The sequence below is a fragment of the Cavia porcellus genome, unplaced genomic scaffold (assembly GCF_034190915.1).
Source record: "Cavia porcellus strain 051 isolate PalLab524CR breed Dunkin Hartley unplaced genomic scaffold, mCavPor4.1 scaffold_32, whole genome shotgun sequence".
In the NCBI taxonomy this organism is placed as follows: Eukaryota; Metazoa; Chordata; class Mammalia; order Rodentia; family Caviidae; genus Cavia; species Cavia porcellus.
The window spans coordinates 10493531-10505508 of NW_026947515.1; positions in this window are offsets into that span (position 1 = coordinate 10493531).

Below are 11978 nucleotides of genomic sequence, written 5' to 3' on the forward strand. Positions count from 1 at the left end.
TATTTAAAGAGAAAAAAAAGTGTAGAAATAATACAGAATTTCAGAAAAATAAACAATAAGAAATCACTAGTTGATTAGTATTATATTGTCATCTTAGAAGTAGTTGTTCAAGTTACAAATTGAAAGCATACAAAGTGATATTCAAATAATGACACTGTCACGGTTCACCTCAATGATCCACCAAAAAGTTATTAATATGCCTATCTGTCCTACACACTTTTTTTTCTTAAAGAGGGTAAGATTAAACATAGCAAAACAGAGCAAAACAGTTCATAAGGAAACAAGTTAAGGAAACACAGATTTCAAAGCAAGTCCACTGGAAATGTTCACTGTCTATTTTACTGTCTCTAGTTTTTTTCCAAATAGTTGTTCCCATCCTCACACACTTTGAATATATACTGAATATTATAGAACTAATCAAGTAATTACAGGATGATGCAAGCTTTTTTGATCTTCAAGACTGATTTGGGGGAAGTCGATAATGACTACAATAATGTCTGTCATGGTCTTTGTAGTAGCTGTCTTTATCTTTATGTATGCTGAAATGGAACATAAGAGACTAGACTAATATCATTCTGAACAGTGAATAATAGTATCCTGAGAAGGATAAAGGTGAGGAATTGCCTAAAAAAGAAGGCAGAGGACATAGTTAAAAGTGTATCAGGATTTAAAAGCTACAGTAGTCTTGTTGCTCTGTATAGTTTGGTTATATTTTGTTCTGGTCTGTCTACTCATATTAGATTTGAGGGCACAGAGAGATAACCCAAAAATAGCAGGTTATACCATGGTAATTATCCTTAATTTCCTATTAACTAAAACTGAATCCCTATATTACTTACATTGTCTTCTATGACTGATCTTCTTTGAAGCTGGATTGTTTCAATGTTATTTGGCCTTGACTGATTTTATTCACATTTGATATGCTTGCTGGTATCAAGTTCAAGAGCAGAGGCAACTACTCTGAAGATGACAAGGTGTAAAAGATATCCATTGGTGGGCTGGGGATTTAGCTCAGTGGCTTAAGGCACCTGCCTGGCAAGTGTGAGGTCATGAGTTTGATCTCCAGAGCCAAAAAAATAAATAAATAAAAGATATCCATTCCAGGTTTGATTATTTGTTTAATTAAAGAGAAGAAAGGAAATAAAAAACAAAGCAGTAAAAGGGTACAAGTAATACAGAATTTCAAGAAAAAATACAGTAAGAAATCACTAGTTAATAGGTTACATATTGTCATTGCTAGGGTTATTTCCAAAAGATGAAAAATATTAACAAAAGATGAGAAATATAAAATAAAAAGTGGCCTTTATTCTGAGAACACGGAGAGAGATGACAGGCACCCCCACCGCTGGCGTCAAGTGATCTCTCCGGCGGACACGTGGCATGGGGGCTTGTAAATAGGCTTGGTTTGGGGTGGAACCTAAGGCGGGCATTAGGGATACCCAGGTAGTCCATTGGTCTTAGGTTTGGTGCCCTATGTAAATTTCCAGGGGTGGGAAGATGGCATCACAGGTAACTTCCTAGGGGCAGGGGAGATGGGGCTTCCTGCTTCCGGTTGTGGCTTTCCTGGCTACAGTGTCCTATCTGGGCCAAAACCCTTTCAGTCATCTTAGAAACAGTTGTCCAAATTATAAAATTAAAGCATATAAAGTGGACATTCATACAGTGAGATTGCAGAAGGTTCTGTTCAGTGATCCAACAAAAGCTGAGTAATATGATTTTCCATCCTACACACTCAAGCATGCAGTTATATCCCTTAGACCACCTTCCTTTCCTCTCTTTTTTACAATAACAGTTACACGTTTTGAGTTTTTTTACTCCCACAGTTCTTATTACATTTTTTTGAAGAGAATAAATCCTAACATGACTAAATAAAACAGAGACAGTTAGAACAGAAGGATGGGCATAGTACATGATGCAAAAATAGACTATCAGATGATCAAAAATGGTTACCATGGTGCCTCTTGCTATTTTTAAAAAGAGTTGCTATATCATCAGGTATAATAGAATTGATCAAAACTGTACAGAACAAGACCAAAAAAACCTACACTGGAAACCTTGCAAGACTTCAAAAGAAGATAATAGTCAAACTATAATGGGCCATCATAATAAATCTTATGGCTTTCAAAGTGGTTGTCTATACACTCAAACTTGATATTATCAAACAAAATAGAATATAGTAAAATCAGACAGAACAAGATGTGGAGAGCAATACTGGGGTTCAAATCAGGTTAATAGGAAAACTAATAGTTACTATAATACATCCCGCTATTTTTAAATTTAGTTTTCCCTTAATTGAAAAAAATAAAAAAGTTTAATTTAAAAAAAGGGTGGAGATTGAGATAAAAGAGGATATTGTAATAGAACAACACTGGTCAGAATGGAACAATTTAAGCATAATTGTGTTTCACTCCCAGATAATCTAACATAATAGTAGTCACCATAGTGCCTCATTCCTTGAATTATTTGAGTATAACTTCGTATACAATAGCATCAAACATATCAAGACAGTGTGAAGCCATTCAACAGAATGAAAGAATTACAGGGTATTTAGAACCAGTTAACAGAAAACGAACAATGGTTTCTATATTATCTCCTTGCCTATAAAATTTTTCTTTATACTATCACATATAGTAAAATATAGTAAGATACAACATGTTAAAACCAGTGGAAACAGTTTGTTAGAGAGGGACCATTCTTGCACCACTGAGATTGAGTCCAGTGTTGATCATGTTGGTTAATTTTGAATATGCTGGTGAGATAACATTGCAAACATTTAGCTGGACACTTTTGTTTATGTTTGGTAGGAATATTAGCCAACAGAGTGTTTTCATTTATATTATTTTTAACACATTATTGTCTGGCTTCATTCTCAGGGTAACTTTAACTTTGTCACTTAAAAGAAGTTGGTGGTGGGTTTTTCTTCAACTTCATCAAAGAACTGAAAAAAATCAGTATTTATTCTTTATTATATACTGGATAAAATTCACCAGTGCACTTTTTGTATCCCAGCTTTGTTGTTGTTATTAAGAAGCTGTGATATTTACCCATTGCCTGTGCTCCTTATTGCTCTGTTCATCAGACTGTTTCCTTCTGATGCATGTGGCTGGGGACATCAATGGACACCACATATCCATTAAGGGTCACATCTCATTTTACTTACGAATGCTTCCATTTATATTGCATCTTCAAACTATCTCTATAATATATAATTTTGTGAGTAACTCCTTTCAGTTACTCAGTTTTTAATGCACACTCTTGCAGGGTTTGGTTAATGCTGGAGGAAACTGGGGCTGGTGAGGGCATGTCTCTTATTTAAGGCTTCATACCCTGACCTGCCTGCAGTGTCCCCATCTCCTGACCTGCTCCCTGTAAACACCTGTCATGCTCCATAACTATGGTGAGTCCACATGTGGCAGTTCAGATCTGCACCTGGGTGGAAAACATTCAGTCAAGTTGGGCTCTGTAACAGACTGACCTCATACAGAGCTCCCCTGAGTGAGAGAGGGGGCCTCAGGCATGTAGGGAAGAGCTCTGGAACCATTCCAGCTCTCTCCTGTGCAGCGTACAGTGTGTGATGCTTTCCTGAGAAATTACTGATGGATGAGGAGGCCTGCACCAGGCCGTTTTAAGCCATGGTGTCCTACACCTCTGCATGGACCATCTCTCTGACTTTAGATCTCCACATAGATCTGAGCAGACTCAGTCTTCCTCTACCAGGCTCTGTCTCTATGCTGATGTTTCAGGTGAAAAATCTGAGATCCTCAAATTAATCTTATATATATTTAACCTGGAAATTCCACTTCTAACAGTCATTATAAAAATGAGATTGACAGACACTGCATTCTCTTCTTAATCAGTTAAGATGTAAACTGTTAGAAACCATGAATGTTCCACAGCACAGCTGCTGTGTTAATTATAAATTACAGCCACTGAAAATGCTGAAAGAGGGCCATGTCCTAGGCCATGTCCCTGATCTTTCCTGAGATTGAAGAGAGCTTGTGTCCTGGCTCTCCACCCAGCAGTGAAGAGACACAGGCCTGCACAGCAGGTGAGGACAGGAGAGAGGAGCTGGTCAATGGCAGACCTCTCATCCTGGGAGGGATGCCTTTTTGGTTGTTCTATTTTATTTTCCATTCCATTATTTATAGTGTTCCACTCAATATTACTTCTCTTCTGTTCAATTCACTTAAGAATAAATAGTTGGTATTTTCTTGAATAGGTGAGTGGATTTGGATGACTTAATATTCTTTTATATGTAATGTAGGATACGCATATAGAAGAACATTAAAGCTTCACTTTATAATTATATAAAATAAGGAGTCTTTTTATTCAGAAAGGCAACACATCATTCATGACTAACTTTTAAACCCCCAACACATGAAGCCATGCAAATCCCACTGTGGTGGGTGTCCTGCCCTCCCTACCTGAGAAGTCACTGTGCTCATCTGTGTCTGGTAGAGGACACCCAGAATCTTCTTCAGAGTCTCTTTTGCCAGCAAGGAGGACTTGAATCTTCCTGTGCTGATGTCAAGCAGGGAGTGTGCAGCATGCAGAGGAGCCCAGCACCTCCTGAATTACACACACTTCCACCACTGCATCCATGGTGCAGCCCTGCAGGCCCAATAAGGCAGAGCCATGAGGGTGCACCAAATACTCTGCCACCTCAGCCCCAGGGGCCTCAACTTCTGGGTCTGGGCCTCAGCCTCCACCAGGCTCCAGGCTCTGCTATGGATTAGACATCCATAGTGGGCCAGACACAGCATCAGTGCCTTGGTGCAAAGTCCATTTTCCACAGTGACCCTTCCATTCTGCAAATTTTGATCCTTTCCTTTCTAAATGAGGCTGAGGCATTGGAGACAAAACCCCACACATTGGCATTATTTTTGTTTTTCTTTCTTTTCCTCCTCCTCCTCCTCCTCCTCCTCCTCCACCTGCTCCTACTATTTCTTCTTCTTCTTCTTCTTCTTCTTCTTCTTCTTCTTCTTCTTCTTCTTCTTCTTCTTCTTCTTCTTCTTCTTTCTTCTTCTTCTTCCTCTTCCTCTTCGTCTTCATCTTTGTCTTCTTCTTGGTTTCTTTGATGCTTCAAATACATATTTAGAGGTGTGTTTTGCCAAAAAACTTTCCTTGTCTTTTCACACCCCAGTTAACTGAAGTTTTTAAGGATTTCTGCTGCAGTTCACACCCTATGTGTTTGAACACTCAGAATCCATTCTGCAGCTTAGTAGAATGAGGGAAGCAAAGCAGAAACTGAACTTGGGGATGTTACTGTGCCTTCCAACACTCAGACTCATATCTTTTTCCCTCAAGAATATGGGCTTCAGTAGTAGCTGAGTCTGCCACAGACAAAATGAGTTTCCTGCATGTATATCACACAATCTCAATTCCTCTCAAGCACATTGTATCAGGTTTCTTATGGCCAAACTTGAAGAATTATTTCCAGTACATGAGAGGCTGCCACTGGTCCTGAAATCATGATGGAACTTTTTAAACACATAGTCTGATCTACACATAGTCTGGGGACAGAAGCTAAGAGAGACAGAGATGGCTGTCACAGATACAAACACCTCAAAATTGTCAATCAACAGCAGTAACAAGCGGGAACCAAGTTGCTGAGCTTTCATAATTGGGTGATGGAATCATGTGGTGGATTGTGCCCTGGGTTTACTGAGGCACTTCAGTAAATCTAGGTTACTGCCTCAATCCCCCTTCCTTCAGTGCAATACAAACAGAAAGTCATGCACATGCATCATTTATTTGCAATTTTTTTATTGCAGTTACAAAACCTGTATTCCTGAGAGTCTACATCTCTGCCATAGCAGACCCACCAAGGGGCATTACCATTATGTCTTGTAAAGGATCAGTTTATTTATACAAAATGCAGAGTGGTGTTCTCAGACTTGATTTTCCAGACTTGTGCATTTTCAGTCATTTCTTGAAGGGAAGCTAAACGATTTAGTTTGAGTACACTTCAAGTGTGTTGCTGTGCTTCAGTGTGACATCATTGCTGCCAGACCTGATGAAGGCAATAAATAGGATCTGCGGGAGGTTTAGATCCAGAGGGACACACTTTGCACAGCTGTGTCAGGCAGGGCTGCCCCTCACCTGGCCACCCAGGCATCCAAATGCCCTTTCCCAGTGCTGTCCCTGGCTTTGGGAGGCACTGGATTGCTGTGGAGATGCCCAGTGCACTGGCTGGCCATGGGAAAACATTGTCATGCCATGAGTTTATCATCCTTAACCCTGAAGCTCTGTGGCCCTGGGGCCCAGGAAAGGTTCCCCCCAGCTGCAGTGAACAGCATCCTCCAGACAACTCTCCTGTGCACACTCTACATGGAGGCTAGCAAGGGTCCCAGTTCATTCCTGCTTCAAAGAGTAATGTGAGTCAAACTCTTGAATATTAGTGCAACATTCTGTGTGGGAGAAAACTCTATTCTTAGTCCTAGGAGTTCTAGGGAAGACTGTTTAGAGCTTGGATGGGAGCTACGAGATTGGGCTGTGCTCTGCCCCTCATGTCTTTCCCATTGTTGTTCAGCATCTGCCTTAAAATGTGTCAGTGGTTGGGGAAACAGCACATTTCAGGGATGTGTGCCTGCATGTATCAGGTTTAGGAGGCTCAGTGTTTTGTGTGCTTGTTGGCCCTGGTGATTCCCTTTGAGTTAGAAGAATTTATCATTTCCCTCACAAAATGGACTCATGAGACCTCTTTCATACTTGTAATAAAAACCATCTATCTGACTACTGGTTGTAAAGAAAGGTTTTCTGTTGTGATTTTTGCATTATTGTCGTTTTTCAAATGCAATTAATCAGCCCTTTGTAGCTCCCTTTATATCACTGAAATCATGGAAAACATTTTCCGACATGAAAAGATGAGTACATACACAATGGTCTCTACATTTTCCCTATAGACTTTGTCTATCTGTGGTTTTCTCTTCTGTCAAACAGCAATAGCATCCAGCCTCCTCCAGGAATGTTTGTCCAAACAGAATCGGATGCACTGATATGAAAAACCCAGGTTAGTAAATCACAGTGAGAGAAAGGTCAGCGGTGGGTGGGGACTAGCAGGAGAGACCAGGGGTATGGATGGGTCCAATACTGAGCAGAAAGCTGGAACTAGACAGATGTACAGATTTAGATTGTGCCAATTGACAATGTGCTTACCTGTGACTCAACTGAACATGTGGAAACTATTGAAATCTTAACTTAAAATTAAATTATCTTAGAATTTAATGCTTCAAAGAACTATAGATTTAAGAGTAGAAATGAAAACTGAGAGAAATAGAAGAGGTAAAGTGAAGGGGAAATGAAGGGCAAAACTTGAGCCCTAAGTGGAGCTGAGGAAACCTGCTATGGAGCCAGTGACAGACCTGCCTTGGAATTCCACCAGACTGGGTATCTGACCTTGATTTTCAGGTTGATCCCAGAGCTGGTGAGGTCATTGGAGGTGAGGCTGGCACAAGATCTATAAGGAGACCTTGAACTCAGTCCGGTACAAGCCCTGCCTTAGAAAAATCCCCAACTGTCCTTGCTCCTTGCAAGCCCCATAGCCTCCCAGGGCCTGTCAGGGACAGCTCTGTGTACTAATGCACCACAAGAAACCTTCCTGTTTTGCCTCACTCCACTCACTTCTGCATGCCTCTGTGTTGCAGGAGGCCCCAAGTCTGACAGTCTTTCTCCCTCTAAAGTGTCCCATGACCTCCTCAGAAACCAACAGACCCAGGCCAATTCCTTCTCACTGTAGTTCTCATTTTCAGTGAGCTAGGCTTGGCCCAACTCAATCATATTTGGTTGGGCTGGTTGTCCCACCTTTCTCAGCAGCACCTGCCAGGAGCCACGAAAGGAAACTCTGACTCCTGAGGAGGACAGTTGTAAGCGGCACTACAGGTCTGGCCTCCCTCCCAAACTGCCCTCCCAGTGTATCCTGTGCACTAACCATAATCAGCCCTCACTTGCTGACAGAGTTCCCTGGATAGTGCTGTGAGCACGTGTCCTCCACTCTTCAGGAAGCCTGAAATGCAACTCCCTTTCCCACCCTTGTGGTATATTGCCTCTGTGAGAAAGAGGGTAGAGTCTGCAGTGTTACTTTAATCATGGGTGCTCAACAGGGTGCTGCTCTATAACTATCTGAAAAGTGAGTGGATAGTGGGAGTGCTTCCTGCCTGCCTTTCCTCCACCTTCAGTTCATATATGGATGCATCACCCCTTTCTGTGTGCCTTCACAGATCTCCCCTTCCCCTGTTTTATGTCCATGTGTACAGAGGACTAGACTTAGGGACATTCACTGTAATGTGGGTAGTACCTGGTCAGTTCTCCAGGGTGACTGTGTGGCCTTCATAATATGGAAGCACAAGAGACCATTGTTTGCATGTGCTCTGGTCACTGCATCATGGTCAATGCCTGGTACATTGATGATTTAAGGCCCTCACCAGCTCCCCCCATGATGTCTGTGTGGAACTGGGTCATCTGGCATCCCCAGAGATTCTCACACTGGATACCATGGAAGCACATGGAATGACTGCCCAGTGTCCTTCAGAGTGAAGACAACAGCTCCACCCAAGTGATGGATCCTTGGCAAGAGGCAAAGCTTTCCCATGGGAAAGGAAAAACCACAATGAATCCAAGGTCCCCAGTCTGAGCAGACCTAGTTTTAGACCCAACTCCTCCTTCCTACTTCCCTTGTCGACTTAGACAAGACACCATGCCTCTCAGTTCCTTTCCAGTGTGTCCCCCGGAACTATGGCATCTGCTTCCTAGGGACATCATCAGAGGTGAGAGATGACACTTTTAAACCTTGTGGGCTGGTGTCATGTGTACACAGTATACAGAATTAGAGGTCACTTCCATGAAGGGGTGGAAGGGAGGTGAACACAGTGCACACAGGCCTGGTTCCTGCTGTATTGTGGTGGAGATTACACTCACCTCCTGGGCATGTTTCCCTGGTGGCATCATGAGGGGGCAGAAGTTCATTAGAACAGCCATCATTATGTTCCCTAAGCATCTCAATTTCTTCTATGTATTGGTGTTATGGCCTCAAGTCAGGACTTCACACAGGCTAAGCAAGCACTATGGATGCAGATGCACCCTCAAAATCTACCAGCACTGTGCCTACATTCACACCTGTGTGAGTCACCACACCCATGGCAAGGGTGCTCAACTGCTGACAGCTCACCTTCTGATGGCCACCTCCTGAGTAGCTCATTACTTGAGCGTGGTTTGTTCTGCTTTGTATTAGCCAGGCTGAAATTGAGCCCAGGTCCTCAGGCATGGTACGAAAGTGCTCTGTCTTGAGCTCTCTCCCCAATTCCTTACTTGTTCTTAATAAAACAACATGGCAGATGTAATGGGATGTGACTATCAAGGTTCACACATAAAATGACTGTGACCAACCTCCTGCTCTCTCCCTCCTCTGTTCTTCCTTCCTTCCTCTCTGTTTCATTCTGTCTTCCTCTCTAAATCTCTGACTATCTCTGGATTCTCCTTGAGGAGAGGCTGACTCTTTGCAGAGAAAAAGGTTAACAGACAGAGGAGACCTCAGATCTCCATCCTAACTGAGTTCCTGCCTGTTAGCAAGAGAGAGAGAGCCTGAGAACAGATTCTGCCACAGCAGTGTTTCCACTGAGACTGCAGCCTGGTCAGGAGAAACTATGGTGGATCCTGCAGCAGCACCTCCTGTATTCCTGACCCATAGAACCTGAGAGAACTGAAGTTTACATGTTGTACCTAAGTTTGCAGCCATGCAATCATCAGTGGTCACTGGTGCACTGGTGCAGATGTGAGGTTCTGCCCCCACCCTTGTTCCTCGCCAACTCCTCCCCTCCCTTATTCTCACCAGGCCTTCTGTTCTCCCTTCTCATCTCTTTTTTTTTTTTTTTTTTTTTTTTTTTTTTTTTTTTTGGTCTTTTTCATTTTTACCGGTACCAGGGATCAAACTCATGACTTCCTGCTTGCAAGGCAGGTGCTTATGCCGCTGAGCTAAATCCCCAGCCCCTCATCTCTTTCTTGACTAAAAAAAAAAAAAGACTTTGAATCTCTAAATGGTTGGTCCTATATTCTGCCACACAGACTCAACTCTGTACAGCATTAGGGCCTGCATGTCTCAGGTTTAGGCATCAGTTCCATCTCAGTGAGGCTTTTTAGATGCCCCCATGTAGTGACCTTGACCTCTGTGTGCCTTTGCTTTATTGGGATATAGCTCTGGGTCTTCTCTTCCACTACATTCTGCAGTGATTTGTCCCTCTCCTCCAGCCTTCCAGCTTCTGGGTGGCCAGTGACATATGGTCCTGTTCTGTGTTGGTGCCAGCCTAGCTCAGCCCAGGAATAAGGTGAGAATTTGAGGCATGTATATTGAATGAATCATATCACTTTTCCTTTGAGCTAACCACTGGGTGCCTGTGGAATCACTGTGTGTTCCTTTGTGTGTGTGTGTGTGTGTGTGTGTGTGTGTGTGTATGTATGTGTGCATGTGTGTATATCCCTTGGGATGCTGCTTGAAATCAGTCCCATATGTTTAGGCTCAGGTCCCAAGAGCCTGGGGGCCGCTTTTCTAATGCCTATGGGAGTGTGCTAAGAGGTTTTTCTCTTTTGGACTTCTCCCCCATCCTCTTTACTCTGCCCATGTCCTGTGACTTGGGCCTGGCATTGTCCCTCTCTGGACACTGGTTCTGAAATGTCCATTGGGAATGGAATAACACACATAGTCCTTTACTGTAGAGATTCTAGCATGCTTGGGTGTGAGACACTAGAGGGACACATGGGGTTCTCTTCACCTGGGCACTGTCCCTATCTACACATGCCTGTAATTTGATACCATCCCTACTAAGGCCATCATCATCCGGTTACCTCACATTGTCATTGTCACATGCAGTCTAGTGGGCAGGGCAAGGCCTGGACTTAGAACTCACCACTCAGTGTCACTGATGCCTTGCCCCAAGCCTGTGACACATTATAGGCCTACTTAGTTCAAAGACCATGGGAAAACTTTCTATCATCCATGGAATTCAGGAGCTACACCTTAACTCATACTGGGGCACCCACGTGCTCAGCTATTTCTTTGTGGGAAACCTAGTGGTTGCTGAATCAGTGATCTAAACACTCTGGCTGCCCAGCCCCCAAAGGCAGCACAGTACAGCCAGGACTTGGGGGAATAACTTCAGCCTGGAGCATTTATAGCTTGCAGCAACCAATCAGCTGGCCTCTGTGAAGGCTGCAGGGGTTTACACCATGACACAGCAGATCTGTGATTGAAGACCGCACCCCAGGCCTGAGGAGTCATGGAGAGCTCTTGGGTCCCCACCATCTACCCCAGCCTGGCCAGGAGCCTGGTGGATTCGAGTTCTGGGCTGGTTTTTACTACCTGGGACTTGATGCCTCTGCTGTTTCCAAGTGCTCATTTCTCCAGCTTGTTTGCCTCACTGACCATTATGTTTCTTTTCTTATGAACACAGCCCATTCTTAATTGGGCTGTGTTCATGTGTCTTGTTCTTTGACTGAACTACTGGTTAAGAACTAAAACTTATAGGTGGTGACATGCTTAGACTGACTTTCTGTAAATTTACTCTGTCCAGAGAAGAGGACATAGGCAGCCATATTCATGACATTGCATGGAGATAAACCACAGGGGAATTCAATGGACATGCTGCCTGTGACACTGCACTTTCTATACAGGGTTATAGATTTTCCTTGGAACACACAGTGCCTCACATTTTAATGGTTGTATTACAACTACAACACTTTACTTTTGTGATTGTTTTCATGTTAAGCACTCATAAATTAAAATTAATAATTTATCATTGGAAATATCTAAAGAATAAACATGGGTGTGACACTCCCATGATGCTGCTCTGTAACAAAAGAAAGTGTGTTAGTCTCTTTCATATGAAATGGATATGAAATGACCTACATGTAATTAAACATAGAGCGGTTTTGATGTGTATATGGCTATAAAGCCAGGAACATAATAAACAAAACAAAGAATCCTAAGA